The 27,291-nt window shown below is 33.6% G+C and overlaps 1 protein-coding gene across 1 annotated transcript in view; it reads left to right on the forward strand.

Moving 5' to 3' along the window:
• Positions 1-9,052, forward strand: part of LOC150095047 (cytokine receptor-like factor 3) — an 87,784-nt gene extending 78,732 nt beyond the window's left edge. Inside the window, exon 10 of the mRNA XM_090411472.1 lies at positions 8,848-9,052. The gene's annotated coding sequence lies outside the window, so the exon portion shown is untranslated. The remainder of the gene's footprint in view (positions 1-8,847) is intronic.
• The last annotated feature ends 18,239 nt before the right edge of the window (positions 9,053-27,291 follow it).

The following is a 27,291-nucleotide window of genomic DNA, read 5'->3' on the forward strand; positions in this document are numbered from 1 at the left end:
GCTAGTTGGATACATCAGTCTGTACCACACTTCTGCAGTGGGATTACCATACATCCTTTCTGCCCCCGTGGAATCTTCCCTGTTCTGAGACTCAAATTGTATAACCTGGTTATAGAATAGCCAGTTCAGGTAAATACTCTTTTAGCATCTGTGCTGATATTCCCATCAATCCCTGTTGCAGAATTCTTATTCAATTTGTTCAACTGCTCTATTATCTCCTCCTCATACACCTGAGTTTCTCATATGGTGAAGAGGTAGTGATGAGTTCAATGTTGCATATACCAGGTTGATAGTTTCTAGCAAAATGGCCACTCATTAGTTGAACAATCCCTTCTGCATTAGTTGCCTGCATATCATCTGCATTCAGTAGTTATTTTTTCATATTCATGCTTTCTTTTACTTGTGGCATAACAATAGAATTCTTTTGGGTTGTCTTTAGCTTGCAGAGCCAGTTTCATTTCATAAAATTTGGCTTTCTGTGTAATAGTTGATTCTTCTAGCCTGCTGCTTATACTTTTCATGATTTCCTGCTTTGTAATTCAGCATGTGACCTTTTCTGAATGGAACATTCATAAACTTAGTCGCTTTCCAAGTGAATATGATCTGTATCACCAACTGAAGGCAGAATAGTTACATTTTTAACCAAAATCCTCCTTTGACACTCTTTGACCTTGAGTTCCTTCTGTCACATGCTGCTTGAGTTCAGCTGGAAGTTGTCTTGCAACAGCTCAGTAAATTCTGTTTCATTCTTCTCATAAGATTTCACAGCTACCTAATCAATGTTTGGATAATTAAAGTCCCCTGTTATGATTATTTTTTCCTCACCCATCTTTATTTGGTAATGCATTTCTTCTTCACTAGCAACTGATCCACTGGGTCTGTAAGACCAAATATATAGTGGTTTGTTGTTACAGACCCAGTGGATCAGTTGCTAATGAAGAAGAAATGCATAACCAAATAAAATCACTTTATGTAGCAGTGAGTTTGACTTCAACTTACACCAGATGGCTTCAACCTCACTACTACATGATAAACAGTTATTAGTATTGCAGTCAGAGGTCTCAACTCTAATTGGATTCATGTCATTTAATATCATTAATAGCTTAGTATGTCTGCTTCTGATAGCCTGTTTTCACTATTACTTACAATATGAGGTGCCAATGTATATTGTACAAGGCAGCAAACTTTACCCCTTTGTTTCTGATACTCTTAGCATTTGTGTACAGACAAAAGTTACCTGCATACCTTTTTTGTACACTCTTGTTTGTGTGACACTGTTCGACAGCTTGCAGATTTTTGTTCTTATATAATGCCTTACTTATGCAGACCTTTTTGTACATACTTGATAGGTCTGAACCAGATAAACACAAAATCCTCTTCTCATAATCATTTCCATAATAATATTCATTCTCATCATTAACAGTTATATAACATTAATGCATTTACACATAGATTCTCATCATTCCTTCCATCATAATTGTTTTTCTCTCTCTATGTTAGGTCATCATCAAATTCCTGACATGTATCCTGAAGGGGTGTACAGAATATGATAGTACTGTTACACCCTGATATCTTAAGAATGTAGAATTCTCAGTTATCATGGTGTAACATGAAGAGCAAATAAATTAAAAACCCCGCATTAAAGCTAAAAGATGAATTATTTAAAAGAAAAAGAAATATTCTTGCATCCAATAAAATAAAAAGGTGTTTGAACTAACTAACAAAAGAAAGAATATATTAATGTTGTGATATGATATAAAAGAGAAAATTTAACTAAATAAGCAGAAAAGGATTAGATAAAATATATAAAATAGAAAGTTTGTTTGAACTAACTAACAAAAGAAAGAACATATTAATATTGTAATATGATATAAATGAGAAAATTTAACTAAATAAGACAGAAAAGGATTAGTCATAAAAGATGGTATGTGAGAGGCTAGAGATTAAAATATTAAGTGAATTCATAGAGAAATTTTGGAAAGGGGATTAAGTTAAAGGCTAGCACAAGAAAAACAACAGACAATCGCTTAAGGTAAATTCCTGGATTGAGACATCGTTACGGGCTCGCCGACCAAAGGACGTTTGGCAGAAAAACGCCACCCAATTGGTCGGTAAAGTCAAGTCAAGAAGGGGGCGGAGAAAAGAAGTTAAAGAAGGTGCCGTTAGGAGAAAAAGTATAAAAGGGTTAGAACCCCCCCCCCCCCACACACACACAAGGCTTTTTTTTGGCTTTTGGTTTTTTTTGTTCAGTTCCTGGAGAGTTCTTGACGAGCTCCGTGGCATAGGTTTCACGCGGTTTTCCTGAGTGGCGAAATTGGGGTTATATCTTCGTCGTCACAATACGAAAACAAAAGTGAGCGGGATTTCGATTCTGTATTTCCTATGTAAGAAGCGAAGAATGCCATATAGTCAAGGAAAAGAAAGCATATTCTTTGTGCTTCAACTCCAGTGATAACTACGAGAAAGGGAAAGCTGTAAAGAAACCGATATCCACGTTGCGAGTTGCACAGCCGTTATATAGATGATTCAAAGTGTGTCCGGAATTACGAAAGGTTAAGACCGCATAAGCATAGTTCAATCCCAAAAGGAACGTAGGAGTAGCAGATTATTGGAGAGGTCATACCAGGATACTTCAATCAGAAAAAGGTAGAGGCCCATATGGAAAACTTGAGAAAGAAAGGTACTGTAAATTATATCTCGTGTTAACTAAGATTCGTCTGTAATAGATATCATTATTCTAATACTGAACTGTTGAGGTGACCAAAAAAAATTTATACTAGGACTTTAGTATCTGACAGAATATAATGAAAGTAAGCTTGTTAATGAATATTATATAAGTAATTACGTATCCTGAGAATTTTGCATTTCTATTGTAACGTATAGGAAAGTTTAAATGTCATAGTTATGTGTTAGTGCAGAAAAGGGTTTAGTTAAGCTACTTAAGTTTGGATAGTTAAATAGTGTGAATTAATCTTATATGTCCATGTCGTATGAATTTATATGTTCAATTGTTATGGCGGCATGATTAATACCCATTATAAGATCATAGCCTAATCACTTGTAATAAGCTAATGTTAGTTTGTAAATATTTAGTATAGCATTGAATTGAGTAATAACAAAAATTGAATTGTACCATGTTAAAGTTTTTAATAAACCTTTGTTCAATGATAAAAGAGGTTGTCTGAAATTGCTGACCAATGCACCACTTGAAAAATACGAACCTAATCACGCAGGAGATTAATGTGTTAAGAAACGAGATAAAGTGTCATGATTGCAACATAGTTTCACTTTCAGACATATTTTAGTTCTTTCTTTTTTGTGTATAATATCTTAAACTAAATGTCCCAAAATGCGCAGCATAATACAAATATTAGGGATACTAAGGGGAGAAATAACGTAAGTATTAGTAAGAAATTTTGGTGATATCTCGAGCATAGATAATAGTAGAACATAGATAAGAGGAAATTACTAGATAGAATAAAAATCATAAAATGGGACACAACAGTACTACATGAAAAATTTACGTCATTACTAACTTCCTATCTACAATTTTCCTCCAAATCAATCTGTTACCTGTCAAGACACCAATATTATCAGATCTAATATTTCTATCTTCTAAGGCACTTTTTACTATATCAATCCACTTATATCTTGGTCTTCCTGTGGATCTTTTTTCCTGCCAACCTGGTAGAAAAAACTGGTTTTGCTAATCTTTCCTCTCCCATTCTGTTTAAGTGACCATACCACCTGACATTAGCACTACTAACACATTCCTGGATGCTAACAATGTCAAGTTCTTTAATAATATCCTCGTTTTTAATATGATATTGATGTTATCTGTTCAGTCCCCTAATCTTTCTCGGGACTCTCATATCTGCAGTCTGTAGTCTTTGGTCAACTGTTTTACTTCTAACCCAGCTCTCAGATTCATAAGTTAAAATTGGTTTGAATACTGTCTTGTATATGTCAGCTAATTTAGTGTTTTGGATAATTTCTCTCTTACTCCATATAAATTTCTTCAGTTGACTTCCTTCCATACCAGCTTTGTTGATTCTGTTGTCTATTTCCATATTTAATTTACCATCTTCACTAAAAATCGTGCCTAAGTAGCTGAAATGTTTTACATGTTCTATAGGTTCTCCATTCACAATGCAGTTGATAATTTCAATGCTTCTGCCTATTTTCATTGTCTTGTTATTGCTGACCTTCATACCATATCTATTGCAACAGTTATTCAATTTAGTCAAGGAATCTTTCAAACTTGTAGCAGATTTTCGTCTGCATAAAGCAGACAGCTGACATTAACATCTCCAATCTTGATATCAGGTTTAATACTTTCCTTAATAATGTGATCCATATAGATAATGAATAATATAGTGGATAATGTACATCCTTGTCTGACACCAGATTTAACATAATCTTCCCGTACTTCAATTCTAACCGCTGACTTGCTACTCAAATAAAGACTAAGTATTGCTTGATATAATGCTCCATTGACACCACATAACTGTAGCATTTCAAATAGTTTCTCTCTTGGCACTTTAATATGTCTTTTCCACATCTACAAAACTTAAATACAGATCTTTGTTATATCCCATGATTTCTCAACTATTTGTCGTAAAGTGAAAATCTGATCCTGACAGCCTCTATTGGCCTGAATCCAGCTTGTTCTTCAGCAAGTTTCTCTTCAGCAATCCTTCACAACCGTTTCTCAAATATACTTGCGTAAATTACCAGGAACACTTAGTAAAGAAATAGCTCTGTAATTCTCACATTCAGTTTAATTTCCCTTTTTATATATGGTTACTATGAGAGCTCTATTCCAATCATCTGGAATTCGTCCCTCTGTCCAGGCCTTCTGAACTGTGCAGTGCAGCCACTGTAAGACTTTTATACCTCCATACTTGAGCATTTCTGGTCGAATATCATCTACTCCAGCTGCCCTTCCACATTTCAGGCTTTTGATGGCTTTTTCTACTTCATGTATAGTAATGTATTACTGATTGCATGCCTGATCAGTGTTTTTATCAGTGTGCTCTCACTGCTTGTTTCATGTAGCAAATTTTCAAAGTAATAACTTCATACATCAAGGATATCTTTTTCTCCCGTTTTCATGTCACCTTTATCATCTCTAATTTCTTTTACACACTCTTTTCTTCATTTCTGAGCTTTTTCAATAGCCTCTAGAATATTTTGCCACCTTTCTGATATTTATTTTCTATGTTCTTGCCAAAGTCTTCTCATGACTTTTGTTTAGCTAGTTTTACACACTGTTTAGCTTTCTTACATTTGTCTCTGTATTCTCTAAAAGCACAAGCTGACTTATTTTTCAGGAACTTTTGATATGCTTTCTTCTTTTCCTTTACTTCCTCTTTAACTTCCTGTGTCCACCATGGAGTTCTGATGTTTCTCTCTTTGCAGACAATCTCACCACATGCCTCTGGCTGAATCAATGTTTTCTTCAGGGCTTTCCACTGAGTCTCTAATGTTTACTTCCTGTTCTCAAACTCTCATTTTTTCTTGTTGCCAATGGTATGTTTTATGATAGTGGCCATACCAAATAACATCCTTCTTTTTACACACTCAACTTTACTTACCTGATTTTCGTTATGTACTTACTTACCTGATTTTCGTTATATACTTACTTACCTGATTCTGTGCTTTATTGTTTTCCATTTTGCTGCTTAACTTTCTTATTCTCTCTGTGTTCTTCTAAGTGAATCTCAACTTTCTTTCATAATATCATAATTTTCCTCAATTTATATTCCAGATAATACTAGAGATAGAGGACATTCTTGTCTAAGTCATCCTGTTACTTCAAATGTTTTGGGTTCTGTTTTTGCCTCTTTTATGGTTATTACTGTTTTCTCATGTAGGTTGCAGAGTGGTTTTAATAAATTTATAGATAACTCAAAGTTCTAACATTATATTTCCTGGATTATATGTTTCCAAATATACGAGTGACATTCTGCTTGTCATTATTAAGGTCAACATTTATTTATTAATATTATTTTTTTTATATATAGTTATGTTAACACTAAGTAACAAACTAAGGAATTTTATTCAAAAAGCTCTGATCTTTTCCCTATCCTCAAACAATGGTCAAGTAAGTGTGTGTGTGTCTGAGTCTGACAAATATGTTACTTCCTTGAGGCTTTAGGTGCATTGTATGTAGTAACCCATATAACACTAAAGGTGTAATGTATCTAATATTTTGCAATTTTATGTAACCATTCTTGTTTCACTTATTCCTCAAAATTAAGCATTTTTGTAACACCCATTTTTTTTTGGTAGACAGTTAATTCATTACGATAAGTATGAAAACAGTCTTGTGACTGTTTGAATATTACATTTCCTACCAAATGTATTTCTATCTGTTGTAATGCAGTTAAGAGCTTGGTGCATTCAAAGCTTGAAAGGTTAATATGAAATGATTCTCCTTAGGTAATTTGAATATTGTTAACTTCAGTCATTTGAACAGTACAGTTTAGAATTTTATGCTGAGCTAAAGCAATTACGAATCATCAATTTCCCAATATTCATCAATATTGGGAAATTGATTATGTCGATCTGGTATTTATCTAATTCCTCAGCTAGCTCCATTTCTTTGCCATTCAGGCTTCTTATGTTGATAGTACTGATCTTTAACTCTGGTGATGTTGAGTTAAGGTGTGCTTTCAGATTTGTTCCAGTAGCTGACTTTTCGTTGTTCACCCTAGTTCCCTGGTGAAAACACCAGGGGCCTTGTTTAAGCGGGCAACGCCCCAGCCGGCATGAAATTTTGTCATGTTGTTCTTGTTAAAATGCTCCAAGCACTGTTCAGGGATTTTCATGCAAGTGCATTTTTGATCTGCTGTGAGCAAGCGTGGTACCTATCTTGCGCAAAGCTTTTTCATTTGCAATTCTTCATGAAAATATAGTCTACACGTTCTTTAGAAATGCCTATATCTCAGCAATTTCACGCACTTTGACTCGCTGGTCATACATTACCATATCGTGCACTTGATCAATGATTTGTGGTGGTGTTACGCTTTTTGGACATTCTTCACGTGGATCATCTTCAATGCTGGTACGGCCATGTTTAAACTTGGCAGCCCATTTCTCAATTCTTGAAAAGGAATGAGAGGATTGCCCATAAACTTCTATGAACTTCAAATGAATTTCTTTTGTCATTAAACCTTTTACAAAGAATTTTATAACTGTGCGATACTCAATTTTATCCATTTCTTCAGACAGCTGTGTAAAATAAACTACTTGATAGACTGACTTGCAATTTCACATGGATGCTTCTGACAGATGTACCAACTTAGAAAAAAAATCTTGCCGATATGTTGCCATCTATGATCAAGGCCGAGAACTTTTCAGACCACCCTCATATTTTGTAGCATGTATTCAGTAAACTAATACCTCTGTAATTAGCAGGTTTTGTTTTATTCCCCTTTTTAAATATAGGTATTACTATACTTTTATTCCATTCTATTGGTATTTGTCCATTTGTATATATTTTATTTAAAATTTTTAGTAGTCTCTGATGAAATTTTTTTTCCAGCAAATTTATGCAGATTGGAGTTTATCCTATTTTCTATTTTACTTAAGTTGTTCTTTCTTTCATTGTTATTATATAATTTAAAGCATTTTGTAACTTTTGATGTAATTTTTTATGTTAGTATTATCTGTCCAAAGATCTCTTAACTGTATTATTTATATCATAATTAATTATATAATTAATAATTATATTATTAAATCAGTTAACTGTAGTAATTCTTTATTATCTGTTTGAAAGCATGTATACTTTTGATTGGCTTCGATTTCATTAAAGATGTGAGGAACAGTCTTGGGCTTTACAAACAAGATTGAGTTAACTGATCTTAGAAAGGGTTTCTCTTTCTATAGACATACGTTCCTGATCATAGGAATAATCAGAAGAATTTCAGTATTCCTTGAAAATATTTTGTTTCAAGTAGGTTTCTGTAAGAAAATGAATATTAGTGTTTAATATATATAAGATGTATTTGATGGAGAAGAGGTATTTTTACTTTTGAACTATAAAATTTGCACTTGAAAATGCAATAAATTGGTTTGAACTATATATTTGGGTTTTAAAATATATTCTGTTTCTAGGACATTTAATCCTATTATGAATTTTCTTTGGAAGACTGCACTTAGATCAGATTTTCTTTAAAAAAAAAATCCTCAAATTTCCCAAACGAAGCATTTTAAGAGTTGGAAATGCACAACACTGTTTTTTTTTTTTGTACTGAATATTTTTATATACTTAAGAGGAAGAAATGTATTTACATTCAAAAAAAGTTTAGTTTGTGTGAATAGATTATATTTAAAAAATTACTTATGAAAATATTTGTACAAAACAAAAATGGGCTTCAAAAGGAAGTATATATTACATGATAATTTTTGAAGAATGATACAGTGTAACTTGATCAGAATTTTTTATTTTCATATATGCAGAAACAGCTCTTGAAACTTTCATATCTTTGTAAACCACTATTGTAAAGAAAGCATTTCAGAGATTGAGAATATACTGTATATTCCAAAATGTTTAGTAGTTCAGAGTAGTACTTAAATTTGTTGAATTTTTGAACTTTAGTTTACATGGGAAATGAATCTTGGTATACTTAGATGCACTTTTCCAAATATTTAATTTAAATATCTTTATAATGCAAAATAAGTTTTTTGAAACAAGACAAAAGATTATTTTATTCCCTGGAAATGAAAGTTTTGAACATTTTTAAACACTTGTTGAATTGTAAGTTATTTAATTATGATGCTTTTTTATGTTACTCCTTAAAATAAAATATCCATTAAAAATCTAAGCAATATTTTTTTTAGGCTGAAGCATGAATAACATTTTTCAAGATGGCCATCAGGAGTCAAATGAAGAAAAATATTAAAATTGAGAGAAAAGTAATGTATAGAATAGGTGTTTATATGCTTATAAAAAAAAATCTACAAAACTTATTGCTGAAGAATTTTGTTAAAATTTAAATGCAATGTGGGTAAACACTTTTGTTTTTCATTCATTAATGTACCTTTTTGTGCTTCCAGATAAATTTTACAATTCGTTTTGTAAATATTTGTAGTTTATCTTTATTAAGCAATGTTTAGCATGACCTTTTTTATTTGTAGTTAGCAGTTGTTTAGCAAACATTTTTCACAAGTCTTAATTATCATACAAGCACATGTTCGGTATTTATTATGCTTACTTTTATTATTTGTTTCACTATTTTTTTTTTTTTTTTTGGCATTGTCGATATTTTTATGCACTGTACTTTTGTACAGTTTATTTAGTAATTGTGTTATATACTGTTATCCTTTACATGAAATATGCGTGCTAGTTAAATAATTACACTTCAGTTTTGCCTTCAGAGGACAAATTATAATTTGATTTTTGATGATCAAATTAAAGTTAATTATCAATCCAGCATTTAAAATATTTCATCTCATAGTTTCTAAAAAAAATCTTTATTTTTTTAAAAACACTTTGTCAATCAAGCTTGTGGAGTAGATGGTGAATCTACTGAAAAGTAGATTCTCCATCTACTGAAAAGTAGTTGGTTAAGAGTACAGTAATCCCTTGATTAAGGTAGTTAATTGTGCAGAGAAAACATCAAGTGAAATTGCACTACTGAATGTAATATTCAGTATTACATTCAGTAATTCAGAAAAAATTGCAAATTCAGAAAAAAATTGCAGTTAATCTGTGGACTTGAAAAAAAAATTTCCTAAATTTTTAACTGAAATATAACTGAAGGAGAATAAAAAATGGTTGCAGCAATTAAGTTCATTGTAATTACAATAGAAAACTGTTTGTAAAATATTTCCATGGGGTAAATTTGAACCAGATTTTCTTTTTCTCTGTATACATTTTGGAGTACTATTAAGTTAAAAGTTTTCTTCCATGTTTTGACAGACATGCATACTTTACTCAGTTAGGATCAGCATCCATAAGTTATTTGAGCATTTCTGAAGTGCAAAACAATTCATCAAATTCTTTTATAGTTATCTCCGTCACCTGCACATTTTCATCTTTCACAATCTTCATTGTCTGCATCTTCATATGTAAGCTGTTTGTCTAAGCTAAGAAGATTATCATTACTGATTTAGTTCTTCTGAATGTGATTTAAGTAATTTGCAAACATTTGTAGTATCCATTTCATCTAAACCAAGCTTTCCTCCAGTGTCAATTATTTCTTCAATAATATTATCCATTTGCTTGGGGAAATCAATAAAATGTTTCCAAACTGTTCTCACATTGCCTGATGTCACCTCATGCTTCATGAATATTTTAATTGGTATCTAAATTTTTCTAAAATTTGTTTACCATGTTCAAATCTTTTTATTTCCTCAGATTTTTCTTCTAAAATTTTCACCTTTTACTCCTTTTTAGCACAAGCACTGTTTATTTCATTCTTTCTTTATCCATAGCCAGTGATGGATATTCTTCATCATCACGAACCATGGGCTCACTGTCCGTTGGTGTCCGATGCCTCCTTCACCATCTTCTATTTTTCCACCTTTCTTTGTTCAGTGCAGTTTCTGTAAACCTCACACCAGTCCTTTATAGCAGTGGTCTCCAAAGTGTGGTACACGTACCTCGGGGTATGGGAGGCGATACGTGGGGGGGTACGTCAAAAAAAGTTTTATATTGATAGGGAAAAAATTAAGTAATTAATTAAAGATAAAGAATATTATTTTCTTTCTTCAATTAAACATATATCTAATATAGACAAAGACATTATAATGATCTTGTAAACTTAAATTTGCGGGTAGCGCACATTGGGCGACTTTGCACTCCTACCGTTTGGTTCTACTTATTTATGCGAGGTATCATTTTCTGCAATGACAGGTATTAAAACCAAATATCAAAATAAATTAAACTTGGAACCAGACCTTCGTATCACAATATCAGAATTCATCAAACCAGAATTTCAAGAAATTATGAAAGAAATGCAAGGCCATTGTTCACATTAAATATTGTAATAAATATGTTGGTAAGCTGTTAATAATAAAAATAATGTGTAAAAATATCTAGTGTTTTTAATTATTATATGATGATACAAAGCATATTTCCTCCTTATAATACTTATTACAAATAGATTTTTGCTCAATCAATTGGGGATATGTGCTATTTATTTTTTCTGTCTCGGGGGGTACGCGATCAAAAAAAGTTTGAAGACCACTGCTTTATATCATCTATCCATTCTCTGTATGGTCTATCTCTTCTGTTTACACCATCCATAATACCAAACATGAATATATGTTCTGGTCCTCACTTGTTCTGCAGATGTGTCCAAATAATTGCAGCTTGCATTGTATAATCTTCTGCATTAGATTCTCCTTTGGTTGTATTTTCCAGTATAGCTCTCCATTTGTGATTTTCTGTATCCATCCTATTCTTAGAATCTTCCTGTAATAAGTTCTTTCAAATGCCAGAACTCTTTTTCTTGATACTTATTTATTACCCACATTTCAGATCCATACAGTACACTGTTAAAGATGCATGTTTCCAGTACTCTTCACTTTGTTTGCAGGCTGATCACTTTACTTTTCCAGATGTTATTCATGGCCTTCAGATTTGTTCTTCCCTTTGCAATCTTGATCTTTATTTCTTTTTGCAGTCCAAATCATATGTCATTTTACTTCCAAAATATGTGAATTGTTCTACATTTTCAATATCAATTCCATCCACTTGTATCTTTTGTTTCATGTTCTTCTCACCAAATACCATTGTCTTTGTTTTTTCCCCAAGTTCATAACAAGTTCAAATCTCCTTCCTTCCTCATTTAATAGTTTGTGTTTTTTTGTATTTCTCTTTGGTCTTCTTCAATAATAACAATATCATCTGCAAATCTCAGATTATTAATTCTCATCTAATGTACTGATATTCCTTTTGCATCTTCCTTCATTTTATCCATTGCTCTTTCAAAATGTGTGATGAAAATGCTTGGTGATATTTTAGCACTCTGTCTAGCACCTCTGCTTGTTCTAAACCATTTCCCCAAATCACCTATTCTAACTGCTACAATTGCATTCTTATAAGCATCTTTTAATATAGCTATTAGTTTTCTATCAATTCCATAGGATTTTAGCACTGCTATTGTCACTTTCTGGTTGATACTGTCAAATGCCTCCTGAAAATCAAAGCAAGTATGTATGTTTTTGTTTTTTCTCGTAGCTTTCTCTGCTATTAACCACATTGTCAAAATCTATAGAATTGTAGTTCTATCTTTCCTAAATCCTGCTTGCTTGTCTGCAAGGTATGCTTCCAATTGTGTTCTCAATCTTTCTGTCAATATCATCATCACCTTACCAAGGTGACTTGTCAAACAATTGTTCTATAATTTTTACGTTCTAGCTTATATCCTTTCTTGTATGATATCACTAATATCGATTTCACCCACTCCTCTGGTTAAAATTAATCACTACCATTAGTTCTAATTTAATTAATTTTAAGCTACTTTGATTTCTCTGATCTGTCCATTTAAGTGTTCATCATTGAGAACATTCTCTCAGTGTGGGCATTTGAGCCCGGAATACTTAACACAAAGCCTAAAATTTGTGTTGTTTAAGTCCTTACTTGTGTTACCGAAAAAGAGGTTCAAATTCGAAGAAGTCTTCACATCTTTCGCTCTTCGTTTATGTCCTTCAGTGCTAGAATGTTGCTTGCAGTCATTATTACCCCCATGGGCGATACTGAAGTCACGTTTACATAATATACAATTAGCTTTGTGAACATTCGATGGCACGGGTTTTAGCCATGTGTACTGTTCTTCCCATTTCTTCAGACAAACACCCAAATATTTAAATTTCTTTTTTGGTGGCGTTTTTACATTATTATTTTCCGTTTCACCGTCATTATCCATCACAAAAAAATACTGTGGCACTCGATTTTCAAGGATACTGAAAATACTCTGAGAATGAATGCAGACACAATGGCTGGTAAGAATGCAAGATAGGAAACGGACAAACAAAATCCGGAAGTGTGTATCGAAAATCACTACCAATGATTTGATTATACCGAATGGGTATCGATTATTAAAATGGTGCCAAAGGTTACGAGATCAACGCAATGATATAACATCTTTGCTGGAACACCCATGTATATTCGTTAGCCAGAACAGAATTGTATCGATTAGAATTTTCCAAACTATCTATATTAGTGTCAAATTGTATTTGACAGTTATAATATACATTGAAAAATTAACAACAATGATTGATTATGAAAAATACAGGAGTATTTGAAGATCAATATGGGAGGCCAGGATGATCCAAAAAAATTAGCTAAAATACGGGAGAGTTGATCTCCCTAGTTGCCACCTTCTATTAATGGTTCTAATCATTTTGTACACCCTCCCTAGTCCCTAGTTTTATGCTCTCCCTAGTGCTGTTCTGTATTACTGGGCTTCTAACCATTTCATCTTATCCATTCCGACTGCTTTTTTCACCTCATTACACTTTTTTCTATATTGTTCCTCTATTTATTCTGATGTTTATCTTGAACATTCTCTTTTTCTGGTACTGTTTCTTCAACTGTGTTTTCTATCCTTCATTACTACTTTCACTCTTAGATTTCAATTTTTTTTTTTTTCCTTTGTCTACAGTTTTAAGTTTGTCTTCTAACACTGTTCTGTACCTTCTTCCTATTTCTGTTTCACTTATTCTTGCTGCATTTCTCCATTTCTGATGATGGAGTTTATATTTTCTTTTTAATTTAAACTTGATGTTTGCAATCACTAAACTATGATCCTAATCTATATCTGCTCCTTAAAAAGTTTTACTTTTTAAGTTTTTTTTGCTGTACTGATGTTATCCATCTTCTTTTAATCATAATCATATCAATCATGTTCTTGATTTTCTCATCATTTGATTGCCATGTTCATTTTCTACATCCTTTTGCTGGAATCTTGTGTTACAGATCATCTCGTGGTCCACAGCAAATCCTAACATTTTTTCACCTTGTTAATTTCTTTCTCCAAAACCATATTTCCCATGATGCTTTCCCAACCATCATTATCTATTCTGACTTTGGCATTCCAATCTCCTTCAATAATTAGTACATCTTGCTTGCTTTGGTATTGTTTTTGTCAGATCTTTATAAAATAAATCAATATCCTCATCTGTGCTGTCAGATGTGGGTGCATATATCTGAAATGTTGATATATTAAACGGTTTTTCTTTAAATCTTGCTACTATGATTCATTCATTGAGTGATTTATAACCTAACAGTGCCTTTCTAGCATTTTTGTTAAGAAGGAAACCAACTCCTGCTTCGTGCTTGGTGTCATGCCCTGACCATATGACTTCGCATCTATTTATCAGAGCATCGATACTCATCTGCCTGATCCTCCTCCTTTATCCAGGCTTGGGACTGGCATGAGATCCTTAAGGAATCCATGGCAGAGATAGATATTAGAAAGTTTTTAATTTAAAATACACTGCATACATAATTGTAAGAGATAAGTAACCAACACATATCCACCCATTGACAGCTGAAATAAACTGAGGTAGTTGGCATGTGTGCTGTCATTCATTTTGCAGACTAATTTTACATACATATCATCTTTCCCTTCATGTTAGGCTCAATTGCCTAACATGAAGTAACTTAGCTTCTTAGAAACCAGATGCTACTTAATGATAAGGCAGTTAATCCTATCTGCTGTCTGCAAATTGTGTGTTCTTCTGGCCAGTTTGTCTGTTTTCATGAGGGGGGGGGGGGGAACCCTGCCACTTCTATATGAGACTGGCTAACTCACCTTTAGTTGAAAAGCTCTGATAAAGGTTCTTTGTCTTAAATGGGATTTGAACCTAGGTCTTTCCAAATGAAGGGATTTGTCTATATCACTTAAGCTTTTTTTGAGATTAAAAGCAACGTTTAATTTTAAAAAAATGCTGGCCTGTATGGGGATCGAACCCATGTTCGCATTATTAGCATGAAGCTCTAACTGAGAATTTTACCATGAAATAACATTTATATACAATCATATACAGAATTTCTTCTATTATATTACAATGTAGCTGTTATATTATAATCATATACATAGCTTTTGCGTATATTACATAAAATAATAGTATCTTTTAGTTTTTCTTATCCTCTTCACAACCAGTGATTATAAGATTAATTTAAATTTAAAAAATGTTACAAAACCATACTCTGCTTTGAAAAATGAGAACATTTTACCATTGGTGCCATACTGCCAGGTGGGCCATTTTGGCTGTGAGGTATGTCAACATTTATTGATAATTTTGGCTTAATTGTGCATTTTGTGATATATATATATATTGTACAGTATATAGAAAGTATATCCAAGAAAAGCCATCTGACATGTAACTTCCTAATTTTTTATAAATTGAACAGTAAACATTATCAAATGGAAAAAAAACTCTTTATTTCTACTGAATCCACTGATTACAATACCATAGCAGTTTTATAAAAACAGCAAAATAAATCGTTAATTATAAAAACCATAACATGTTTGAAAAGTAACTTGTGAACTTGCACATATTTGAAATGGTAAACAGAAACTGCATATATTTTTATGCAGTCATTGATGAAAATCTTTTTTTTTTTAAAAAATTACAGCCTTTTAATTATATGAAAATCAGCAAAACAGTTTCTCCTTGCTGATAAACATAAAAATACATGGCATGTTGAACACATGACATGAGTATGACCATTGCATCTTTCCATTCGACAGCGACTGGCTTGCTTACTGAAAATATGTTTTGGTAGATGCATATTTGAGGCTCATACAATTTTGTTGGGAACTTTAACAATCTTCCTCCTTTTCTGATTTGATGGGCCTGCTACCTTTTCTTCATAATAAGATTCACTGCTTGTGCTATCTTCAAAGTTTTTTGCTTCTATTATGAGGTTCTTTGCAAGCTCCATCTTAAAGTTCCAAAGGTCTAAAATTTCTTTTTTCTTCATTTTCTTTTGATAGCAAATTTTACGGTACTCTAACCAGCTATTAACTGTTGCTAGATCAAACAGATGGAAAATCACTCTTGCAGTCCATTTCTTTGTTCTGTGTCTCATGGGGTAGCATGAAATCAATCTGTCCATTAAATCGACACCACCCATAAACATGTTGTACTTCTTAACAACAGATGGTCTATTAATCTCTATTATATTGTTTGTTTTCTTTTGACCAGCATCTGCATTTTTCAATTGGTTCTTGTTCAGATTCTGTGCTGGCTAAAATTACAGCCTTTTTGTCAAACCACTTAGAAACTGCCACCGAGCATTCTCTATTTATAATCGTCACCATCACTCCTCATTCCAGGTTTTTTCATCACCATATCTGAAGGGAATTTGGTACTAACTTCTTTCGAAATTCTATTATTCATAATTCCAGCACCCTTAGAGCAGCAGTTCCCAATCTTTTTGACGCGGAGATCTTTTTGGAATCAATTTCTATGGCGGAGCTCCTTAGGCCTACCGTATGTCTTACAACATCTTTATATTGTAAAGATATACCTACCCTATATCGTACAATATCTTTATATTGTAAGACATAGATAGACAATGTCTGTCTGTGTCTTACAATAAGGTCCATACAATAAACTCAGTTCCTCCAATTTAATCATTATTCAATTCAAATACATATTCATTCATTACTTGTTATTCGAAATTTTTATTATTCATTATAGAAGACAATTCCTATTTAATTTTACTAACTAGAGTGCACTGTAGTGCAACAGTAGGCCTAAATTAAGATAAAATAACATATAAACGTTTAAAGGCTACCACAGGTGTCTACCTGTGGTAGTCTTTTTTTTTTTTTTGCACAGTTTTCTTATTTTAGGTTCAATTGATGATAATTGCAGGCAAATGTCTGGTTCTGTATTTTGTTTTGTTACCTGTATAGGTGGAGAATCCCACTTCACAGAGATATGTAGTTGAGAAAGGCAGCAATACTAATTTTGCTTTCTCAGATAAGATTTTGAATTCATCTTGTAAATGCAGCCCAAACTCTGGTAGACTTTGGTTTTGAAACGCGATTTTTAGTTTGCTGTGAGATGTGAAATCTATGAGGCCCTCGTATTCCGCTGAGTTTAAGCTGGGTGGTTTTTTGTTCACACTGAATACGTTCAGTACCCGTTTAAAGTCATCAAGCAGCTTCTCTTGAGCTGTCGGAAAATAATGTTCAAACAAGTCTTTCAAAGCTTCGAGATGTGTCTGAATATTTTTCTGTATTTTTTCTTGATTCTTGATGTTATTTTCATTCAAGAAGCTTTTTGTAAGAAGGAAGCAATCGATATCTTCAATAGATTCATTTCATTCATTTTGCTAAAAATGTCGGCCAAATTCCAGTTTGCACACCCAATCTCATTTAAAACCGTCACCAATATACCGTGATTTGTCCTCTTCTTAATTCTCTATGTTGTGGTATGGGAAAGGTTATTCTACTTAGTTCGTAGTATGTTGCTTTTTGGGGGGGGGGGCTTATTAAGGTTTCGGTGCTGATGTGCTCTGTCACAAATACATATATCTTCGCCATCTCTGTAGACATCCTGGGAGCACTTCCATGAATCTCTGATATTGTGCTGATTATTCTGGGTGGGAGACATTTCTGTAGGAATGCTATTGCATATCCATGGTAGGACTTAGTGTTTGGTGTTTCTGCACTCTTTGCTCTGTTGATAATTGTTTTCAAGTGGATATTAGTAGACCTAGGCCTCCAGCTTCTAATCCATGAAAGAGTGTTGTTCTCCTTATTGGTTTGTACCAAGAGCCCCAGATGTAGGTGGTACACAGTTTGCGGATGATGTCTGCCCACTGCTCATGGTATAGAATGTTGTGTGCTTTGTACCAGAGGTGAGAGGATAAATATGTGTTGCACATTCTTGCTTTTCCTCTTAGAGATAGTTATCTTGGGTACTACTTACTTACTTACTTATCCTCTTCATTCCCTGTGGAGCATAGGGCCTTAGTCAATGCTTTCCATTGGACTCTGTTTGCTGTCTCTCTTAAATTCACTCCAGGTGTTGCATATTTAGATTGTATTTAGGATTGTAAGATGCTTTCCAAATTCACAAGGAACGTTGTGCATTTGATACTTTACATAAAATCCTATAAAAATAAACAAACTCAGCTTTAAGAACATAGGTAGGAGTCGGGTTCATGATAAGTAAATACAATCAATACTTGAAAAAAGATAATTTTTTCCTCTGGATTCTATTCCATGGCTGTCCTAGCTGTCTTTATCAGGATTTCTGATAGTATGTCCAATCCATTTCCTCTTTTTTATTTCTATTGCGATAGTGGTTTGGTTTGTTCTTTTCTATTATGCCATATTCGAAATTTTATCTAGCCAGCACATTCCCAATAATTTTCTTAAACATTTATTTATATATATAGTTTGTTTGCATTTTCCTTAGTTAATTTAGAGGTTTCTGATTCATATAGTAGAATAGTTGTAACATTAGTGTTGAAAAGTCTTAGTTTAGTTCATCATCAAATTCCTGCCATGTACCCTCAAGGGATGTACAGGATATGATAGTGCTACATGAAAAATTTACATCATTACTAACTTCCTATCTACAATTTTCCTCCAAATCAGTCTGTTACTTGTCAAGACTCCAACATTATCAGATCTTATATTTCTATCATCTAAGGCACTTTGTACCATATCAATCCACCTATATCTTGGTCTTCCTCTGGGTTGTTTTCCTGCTTAGTTTAGTTTTAAGTTTAATTCTTTACTTCTTTTCATTGTATTGAAGATACTTTGAGTTTTTTATGTTCTGTTTTTTTTATATCTTCTTCTGTTCCTCCTGTGGTACTTACCACTGATCTCAGGTTGACAAAAGTGTCTATCTGTTCCAGTGATTCTTCTATTATTTTAAAAGTTAGATTTTGTTTAGGGCAGGGGCCTTCAACCTTTCAGACAGTGCAGGCTGCATTAAAAATTTCAGTGAAGCCTGCGGGCCACTAAGCTATACTGTGGTATTTAGAATTGTAAGATGCTTCCCAGATTCACAAGGAACGCTGTACATTTGATACTTTACATAAAATCCTATAAAAATAAACAAACTCAGCTTTAAGAGCATAGGTAGGAGTCTGGTTCATGATAAGTAAATACAATCAATACTCGAAAAAAGATAATTTAATGAAGAAAATGTCAATGGGCAAATTGGCAATGTTTTTCCTTGACCAGCTTATCAATGTTGGAAGTCGCTATGCGCAGAGTATTCTCGAGATGTTGGTCCGTAATCTAAGTCCTTGTCTTGGCCTTCACGTGCTTAATTCTGGAGAAGAACTGTTCACATTAGTATGTGCTTCCTAACAAAGCACACATCTTCAAAGTATGCTGGCGAAGATTAGGGAATGTGTCCTCAGAAATGTAGTCTTTGTAAAATGTAAGCAAAGGCACATCTCAAAGAAGAGTTGTTTTTGAGTTCAAGCAGCCTCCATTTGTACTGAGCCTGGCATTTCGGCAGCATGGACACTCAATGGCATTGAAAATAAATCTAAAGACTATTGGTTATGAAAATCACTAAATCTCTCTCTCTGAACTCGCTTCACAACATGGCTAATTTTGTAACGTTATTCATCAAGAGATGAACAGTTGGACTTGGCAAGAAGCTGAAAATGAGTTAAGTCTATTTTTGCGAGTTGTGCCTCCCAAAGTTTGAGCTTGGCTACAAAAGCTATGATGTGATCAAATAGAGTGTGCACCAGTTGATCTTTGGATTGAAGCTCTGTATTTAGGTCATTCATATGCAATGAGATATTGGTCACAAAGGCCAAGTCTGTCATCCACTTCGGATTGTGAAATTCCGCAATCGGATTCCCCTTGGTTCAAGTCAAAGACTTTTAAGAACCCTTCCTCTGCTCAACCAATGCACATCACTATAATAAACCACATTGCTGTGATCTGCTTCGCACTCTCCAGTCAAAAACTCTTGGAATTGACGACGATTCAATCCTCTTATCCTAATAATGTTGACGACAGTCACAATAACTTTCATGACATTCTCAAATCCAATAGTTTTCATGCACAAATTCTCCTGGTGGATTAAACAGTGGTAATAGATGAAATATTTTCCTTCTAGTTCTGGTTCTTTCTGTAACAAACCCTTCGTTCGTTCCTGCCATAGCAGGGGCACCATCAGTTACCACACCCTCGAGGTTGGTTAAGCTGAGGTCAAAATGCTGGAGCATTTTCTTGGCAACTTCAAGAATATCAGTGCCTTTCGTCGTTCCCTTCGAAGGTACGAGTGCTAGCAGTTCTTCTGTCACGTTGAATTGTTGAGCAATGCCATGGACAAAGATAGATAGTTGTGCTGTGTCCTTCACATTTGTGTTCCCATCTGAAGCAAGTGAATATGACATAAATTCGAATGACCATTTTTTTTTAAAGTTACTTCAATGTCATTGGCAAGTTCTTTGACACGTCATGCTACAGTTATCCCAGACAAACTCGTTTTTTTAAACACTTCCTTATTATTTGGGCACAGAATATTGCCAGCAGCAATGAGATGCTCTTTCACAAACTCACTGTCCAAGAAGGCTTGATTTTTTAGCAATTTTTTCAGCTATTACATAATAGCTGAAAGAATCACATGATTTATGCTTTTTACTCGTAGATGCCATAGTGATGGAAGGTGAACCCAAAAATGATCCAAAATGGCCGTGTAACAGTTATTATCCACTGAATATGTCTCACACTAATGAAAAAAGTGTGGCAATATAAAACCACAATAGACTATGGCTGACGCGACGAACCTGCGTGCGCTTATACGTGAATATCACACCGTTCACGACTGATTGACTATGGATACTCTTTTGCTAATTCTCTTGCTTTGCATGAAACATTTTGAAATTCATCATCAGACCTATAATTTTCTAAATATTTTTTTAAATTTTGTAATACTTCTATACCATTTTCAATACTAGAATCAATTTTTTCTAACACTTTACTAGCTATCACTCGTGACAAAATATTGTACCATATCACAACTGAGCAGATAAATTTAAATGATTTTATTTTAATTGCCAAATACTTTGCCTGAAATTTTGAATTTGCATCTCTACTCATATCCTCAGACAATTCATATAATGTGTCATAGATTTCTCCTAAATTATATTTTAAGGGTTTCATGGCTGATACTCTGCTTTCCCATCTATTATCACAAAGAGGGTTTAACAGTTAATGTAGGTATGTGATTTTTGAAGAATGTGCCGATGATAAGTGGAAGAAAAAAAAAATAGACAAATTTCTTGAATTAAAGAAAAAAAATTCCACTAAATGGGGAAACAATTGTGGCTGTGACATTTATTACTAAATTTAAGCTATGGGCAGCACAAGGTACATAAAATGCCCTAGGATTTATATCTAATATTTTTCTGTGAAGGCTGTTATTTTTTCCTCTCGCGTTCGAACCGTTATCGTAACCCTGCCCGTGCATATCGTGAATATTTATTATTTTTTTTTCTAAAATAATCTAATACAAATGTTTCTAAGCCAGCACCAGTAGTATGTTATAGGACAGGAAGCTAAAAAATGCTCACGTATTTCTACTTTTTTACTGTTGTAATTAAAAAATATGAATTGTATAATGATTATCTGTTCTTCGTGTGGAATTGAGAGTGGTGCAATCTAATATTATTGAATAATATTTTGAATACTTAAGCATATCTAATATTTTGTGTTTAATTTTTGTTGCTAGTGTTGAAATTATTTCATGTATCTTATTTCCTGAATAATGTGGCATGTAATAATTTTTTTTCCTCAATATGTTTTGTATGATCGGCCATAACGGAGTCAAATTTTGCTATAGTTTCTACCAATTTTAGAAAGTTTCTGTTACTTTTTTGATAAAGTTTATTATTTGTTCCTATAAATGCTAAATTGTGTGTGGCTAAATATTGAATAATATACGAGGGACATCCAGAAAGTAAGTTCTGATGGGCTGTCAGAGAAGCAGAAATATACTTATAAAAAACTTTATTGGAAATTAAAGTAGACATCTTTCACTGCTTTTCTACATAATTTCTGCCATTGTTCAAGCACTTATCACAATGGGGCACCAAGAGTTGTATACCTTTGTCATAGAAGGTTCCTACCTCTGATGCAAACAACATATTGACTGCCTCTTTGACCTCATCGTAGTCTTGAAGTCGCTGGACACCAAGGAAAGATTTCAGATGTTTGAACAGGTGAAAGTTGCTTGGCGCAAGGTCAGGACTATATAACGTATGATGGAATTGTTCCCAGCCGAAGGTGGTGAGAAGTTCTTGTGTTACGCTGGCTGTGTATGGGCAGGCATTTATCATGAATCAAAACAATGCTCCTGGTAAGCATGCCACGTCGTTTATTCTGCATCACACAATACAGTTTCTTAAGAGTTTGGCAGTACATACTTGCATTGATTGTGGAGCCTTAACCCAAGAAGTCTACCAGCAAATACAGTGTACAGTGCACATGATTATCCGAGTGGAAACTGTTGTCTTCAATTTCGTCTTGACTGGTGATGAGGTATACCTTGTTGAGGCACTCCATGGACTGTTGTCTGGATTCAGGGGTTGCGTGCAACACCCAAGTCTTGTCCCCAAGTCTGCTCAGGAAAGCATCACCATCTTCATGGTAGCGTGACAAGAATTCCAATGAACTGCCTAGCTGATTCACTTTGTGTTGTTCTGTAAGCAACTTCAGCACCCAGCGTGCACACAATTTCCGATAATTCAGTTTCTCCAACATGATTTCATGAAGACATGAACGTGAAACTTCTGGAAATTGCAGCGAGAGTGACGTCATAGTGAATCCCCTATTCTGCCGAATCTTCTCTTCAACTGAATGCACCAAATCATCACTCACTAAAGATAGTCACCCACTCCATTTTGTGCATACCTATCCTTCCTTCATTAAAAAGTCTTATCCATCTTCATACCATTGAATTACTCGTGTATTCTCCATAAGCCTCAATAATTCCATTAACCCCATTCCATTATGTATTAAGCATATATACATAGTTTATTCACAATATGATATAATGTGAAAAGGGAAAAGAGATTGCAATTAAATATTGCAAATTATGGTCTTCCAAGTCTCTATCTTGAGCTAACTGGTAGGTCAGATGGAGTTTTTCAGTTCAGCCTACTGATGGTTTCACGTATGTATTGCCAAAATTGTTTGCAAACTGATGAATTTCAGTTGCGTTAACGTTCCTCATATTAGAAACAGATAACTGACCTAATTTCACATGGGGTGGGTGATTCGATTTTACATGCGGCAGGCGATTCGATTTTCTTAGACATTATAAACACACCTGCGAGAATGTCTGAAAATGGCACCAACACCTTGCTAATGAATCAACAAACTTGGCACGCATGCTCATTGTGATCGCAGCACTGCAGTGGAAATATTTAAAAATGGAACTTACTTTCTGGACGTCCCTCGTATATAATTCTTTCTAAAACTTTTATCCACCATTTCTTTTCTAACAGAATCTGGTTTCTGTTTTCTAACAACTTTTCACTAACAGAATCTGGTTAGAGCCAGTTTTTAATTAACTCCATCCATAATTTATAAGACTGTACATGTACAGGTCCTTTCTCATGTCTGAATGGTGCTCTCGACAAATGAACCCAATCATTGAAACCATTTGAGCTACTCGGTGTGCTCTTGTCTTTCATAAAAATTTTACAATAAAAACAAAAAATCGTATTCTTTGCCTTAAATATACTAGGAAATTTATTTTTATTTTTTTCATCGTTTTCTAGTGTTCTATTAAAATATGTATTGGAAAAACTATGACCGTTCACATCTTAAGGATATATTAAATTTTGAGTTTGAATAGGACCAATTTCTATTAGTCATTCTTAATTTATCATTTATGTCTTCAGGCCATAAACCAGGATCAGCATATTTTTCCCTGGGATCTTTAGTTATCGTTTCATCTTACATATCTGTAAGAAGTTCTTCATTTTTTGTGGACCATGATGATGATATACTGCCAGACGAAGATGATCTGGAGAGTTGCAAGATTGGCAATTTAAATTCTTCTATGCTTGTACTCGTACTTGGTATTGGTTCTTCATCAATAGATGTTTTAGCAGTAGAAAACTAATTTGTAGCAGATAAACTTAAATTTTGTTAAGCTAGAAGTATGTTTTTTTAATTCTTCTCCTTTTTTAATTTTAATTTTTCTATACACAGCTTCCGACAATCGTTTCATTTCTTCCGACATCTAGAAAATGGGAATGTTTTTCTTTAAGTAAAAAATAACTTCAATAATAATTTAAAAATTTTATTTCAGTTAAACAGAAGAGTTAAACTCCTTTAAATTTGTACTGTAAAAAGAAAACCAACTTTTTAGAGAGCTTAAGATTGCATATCTGCTTTTACTGCACAGTGGAGAAAGAAATAAATTAGCAAATTAATATTAAAACTTACCTTCTTTAATACTAACATAGATATTTACTAAAAATCAACTGTGTACTATGAGCACACAATTGATTATGTATATTATTAATTTTTGAGAAACAACTCTATGCTCTAGGCCAGTGGTCGCCAAAGTGGTAGATATTGACCCCCAGCGGTCGATATAACATTGTTAGGGGTCGATTCAGGCTCAGGGGTCGATAGAAAAATATAAGACATCATTGTATGGGTAATATTCAATTCGGTTAACTTGGATTACCTCCATCCTGAATGACAATGCAATTAAGAGTGAATCATGGGAACGGTGACATGAATATGACTTGTAAGATGGAGCAAGGTCATGAAAATAGTTATGGAGGCCAATCATGTAGGCCAAAATGAAGTATTTACCAATAAACGGAAGTCAGTGGTTCCAGCATGGCAGGAGCAAGATTGCAACACTTGCGTGGTTGCTTATTTACTTACACGTATTCGATCCCATTCTAATATTTGCACATCGACATACAAGTGAGCGTTAATGTTCTAAAATTCATCAACATGCATATTATAATTCAATCGTTATTCATTCATGAACTAAGCTTCTCTATGTTGAAGAGTTGAGCAGGGCTGGTAGTTTTGTACATCCTATATATATATACCTATAGGAAGATTATATTATTGTTATTTTGTTACCTAAATTAAATTTTATATTTTATATATTATTTATCCCTCCTATCAAATATGTAATGTTAAGGACGTCAAAAACAAAAACGTATCCCTTTGACGTTAAGCCAATATAATAATATATACTATATTATACATACAATAAACACTGTAACTATAAAATAAATAATCTAAAAACCCACATAAGCATCTTTTTTTTCTTGTCCTATTATAATTACGTAATAGTAAAATAGAGGGGATCGATGAAACATCAAGAAACTCTTGAAGGGGTCGACGGTCAAAGAAGTTTGGCGACCCCTGCTCTAGGCCATTCTAGGTTAAGTAAGACGAAAAAAATGCGGAAGAAGCTTACTCAAGTAATGTTTATTTTCATTATGAAAACGAGATTCCATTATGTATTAAGCATACATACATAGTTTATTCATAATATGATGCAATGTGAAAAGGGAAAAGAGATTTATATTAAATATTGTAAATTATGGTCTTCCAAGTCTCTCTGTCTTGAGCTAACTGGTAGATGTCAGATGGAATTTTTCAGTTCAACCTACTGATGGTTTCACATGTGTATTGCCAAAATTTTTTGCATGGTCTTCCTCTACTGCATTTGCTATCTTCTGGTTTGTACAGGATGAGGGATTTCAAAAAGGGCAAGACTTCAGGCTGTCTGAGTTGATGCCCAAGCCATCTGAGTTGTAATTTTTGACTATACTGACAAGTGGTTCTTGCTTAGCCAGATTTAGCACAGTAGAGTTAGTGATGCACTCCATCCAGGTGTATCCAAGGATCAGTCTGAGACGTAGTTCCAAAGGAGTTAATTAGATCTGTAGTGTTTTTGGTGATGGATCTATTGGTTGCATGGTATAGTCTTAATTTTGTCTTTAATGATTCTAATGATGATTTCCAGATGGGGCATATTTGTTATGGAAGACTAGAGCCAGCTGGAATTTTGTCATCCAAGGTATTGAAAGTCCTTTAATCTTTCTAAAGGTTTATTGTTGATATGAAGTATAAAGTTTTCACAACCTATTGAGAATACTTTGGACTTTTGGATGTTGATCTGCAGACCAATAAGTTTAGCCTGCGACTCTAGTAGACTGATATGTTTTTGTGCATTTGTTGGTTCTGTATCAATAAGTACAACATCGTCAGCAAAGCTAAAATCAGTTATTTGCATGGCATGGGTGGATGTTTTAATGTTAAAACCAAGATCTTCTGTGTTGATGGTCCGGAAGATGTAGTCCAAGCATATTAAAAACAAACAAGGTGCTAGTACATCACCTTGCAGGACTTCTGTTGTTACGGAAATGATTCGGATGTTTCTGTTTTAAAGATTACTGTAGCATTGTAATCTTTATTGGGTGCTGAGATTGCTTGTATGAGTTTTGAGGGTAGACCATAGAAGCTTAGTATTTTAAACATTGCTTCTCTATTAATTTAGTTGAAGACTTTTTTGAAGTCTATAAATGTTAAAATGAGTGGTAAGTTTTTATCATGTGAACCTTCTATGATTCTTCTGATGCAGTGTATCTGTTCTATTGTACATCGTTTTATTAGAAATCCAGCTTCGTTTTTTCTTAAAAGTGGTGTTAAGTAAGGTTCTATTCTATTGAGTATCATCCTATTGTAGATTAACTGTAGTTATCCATTCTATTAAGATTGCTCTTTTTGGGCATGGGGGACAATAAGACCTTGTTTCCATTGTTGAGATATTATTCCAGTGTTTAAAGCTTGATTCATTATGGCAAGGAGATTGGAATATGTATTATACCCAGCATTTTTGAAAGCTTCTGCTCTAATTCCATCAATCCCTGGGGACTTTCCTGCTTTGGTTCGATCTATTATTATTTTTAGTTCCTTTTCAGTGAAGTCTTCACAATTTATTGGTAGAGTGGTGGTTAGATGCAGGTCAGCTAGCTGACTTGAATGTTGGGGATTATCAACATTTAGTAATTCTTGAATAGCTGTCTACTGTTTTTGTCATGTGTGACAATATTTCCACTTCTTTTTGTTTTATGGTGACAGATATAATTTATCATTTGAAGAGTGTTTCTAGTATCCCCAGTTTTATTATAATTTTCCAGTTCCTCGCAGTATTTATTTATTTGATTTTCTTTGTCTCTGGTCATTAGTTCATTGAACTTGTTATTTAAAATGTCTAGTTTATCTTTATTTATTTCATTCCTGTTTAAGCAGTAGAGTTTCCTTGCTTTATTTCTTTCAT

The sequence above is a fragment of the Typopeltis vanoorti genome, chromosome 21 (genome assembly GCF_054136105.1).
Source record: "Typopeltis vanoorti isolate ZY-2024b chromosome 21, IOZ_Tvanoo_1.0, whole genome shotgun sequence".
Classification (NCBI taxonomy): domain Eukaryota; kingdom Metazoa; phylum Arthropoda; class Arachnida; order Uropygi; family Thelyphonidae; genus Typopeltis; species Typopeltis vanoorti.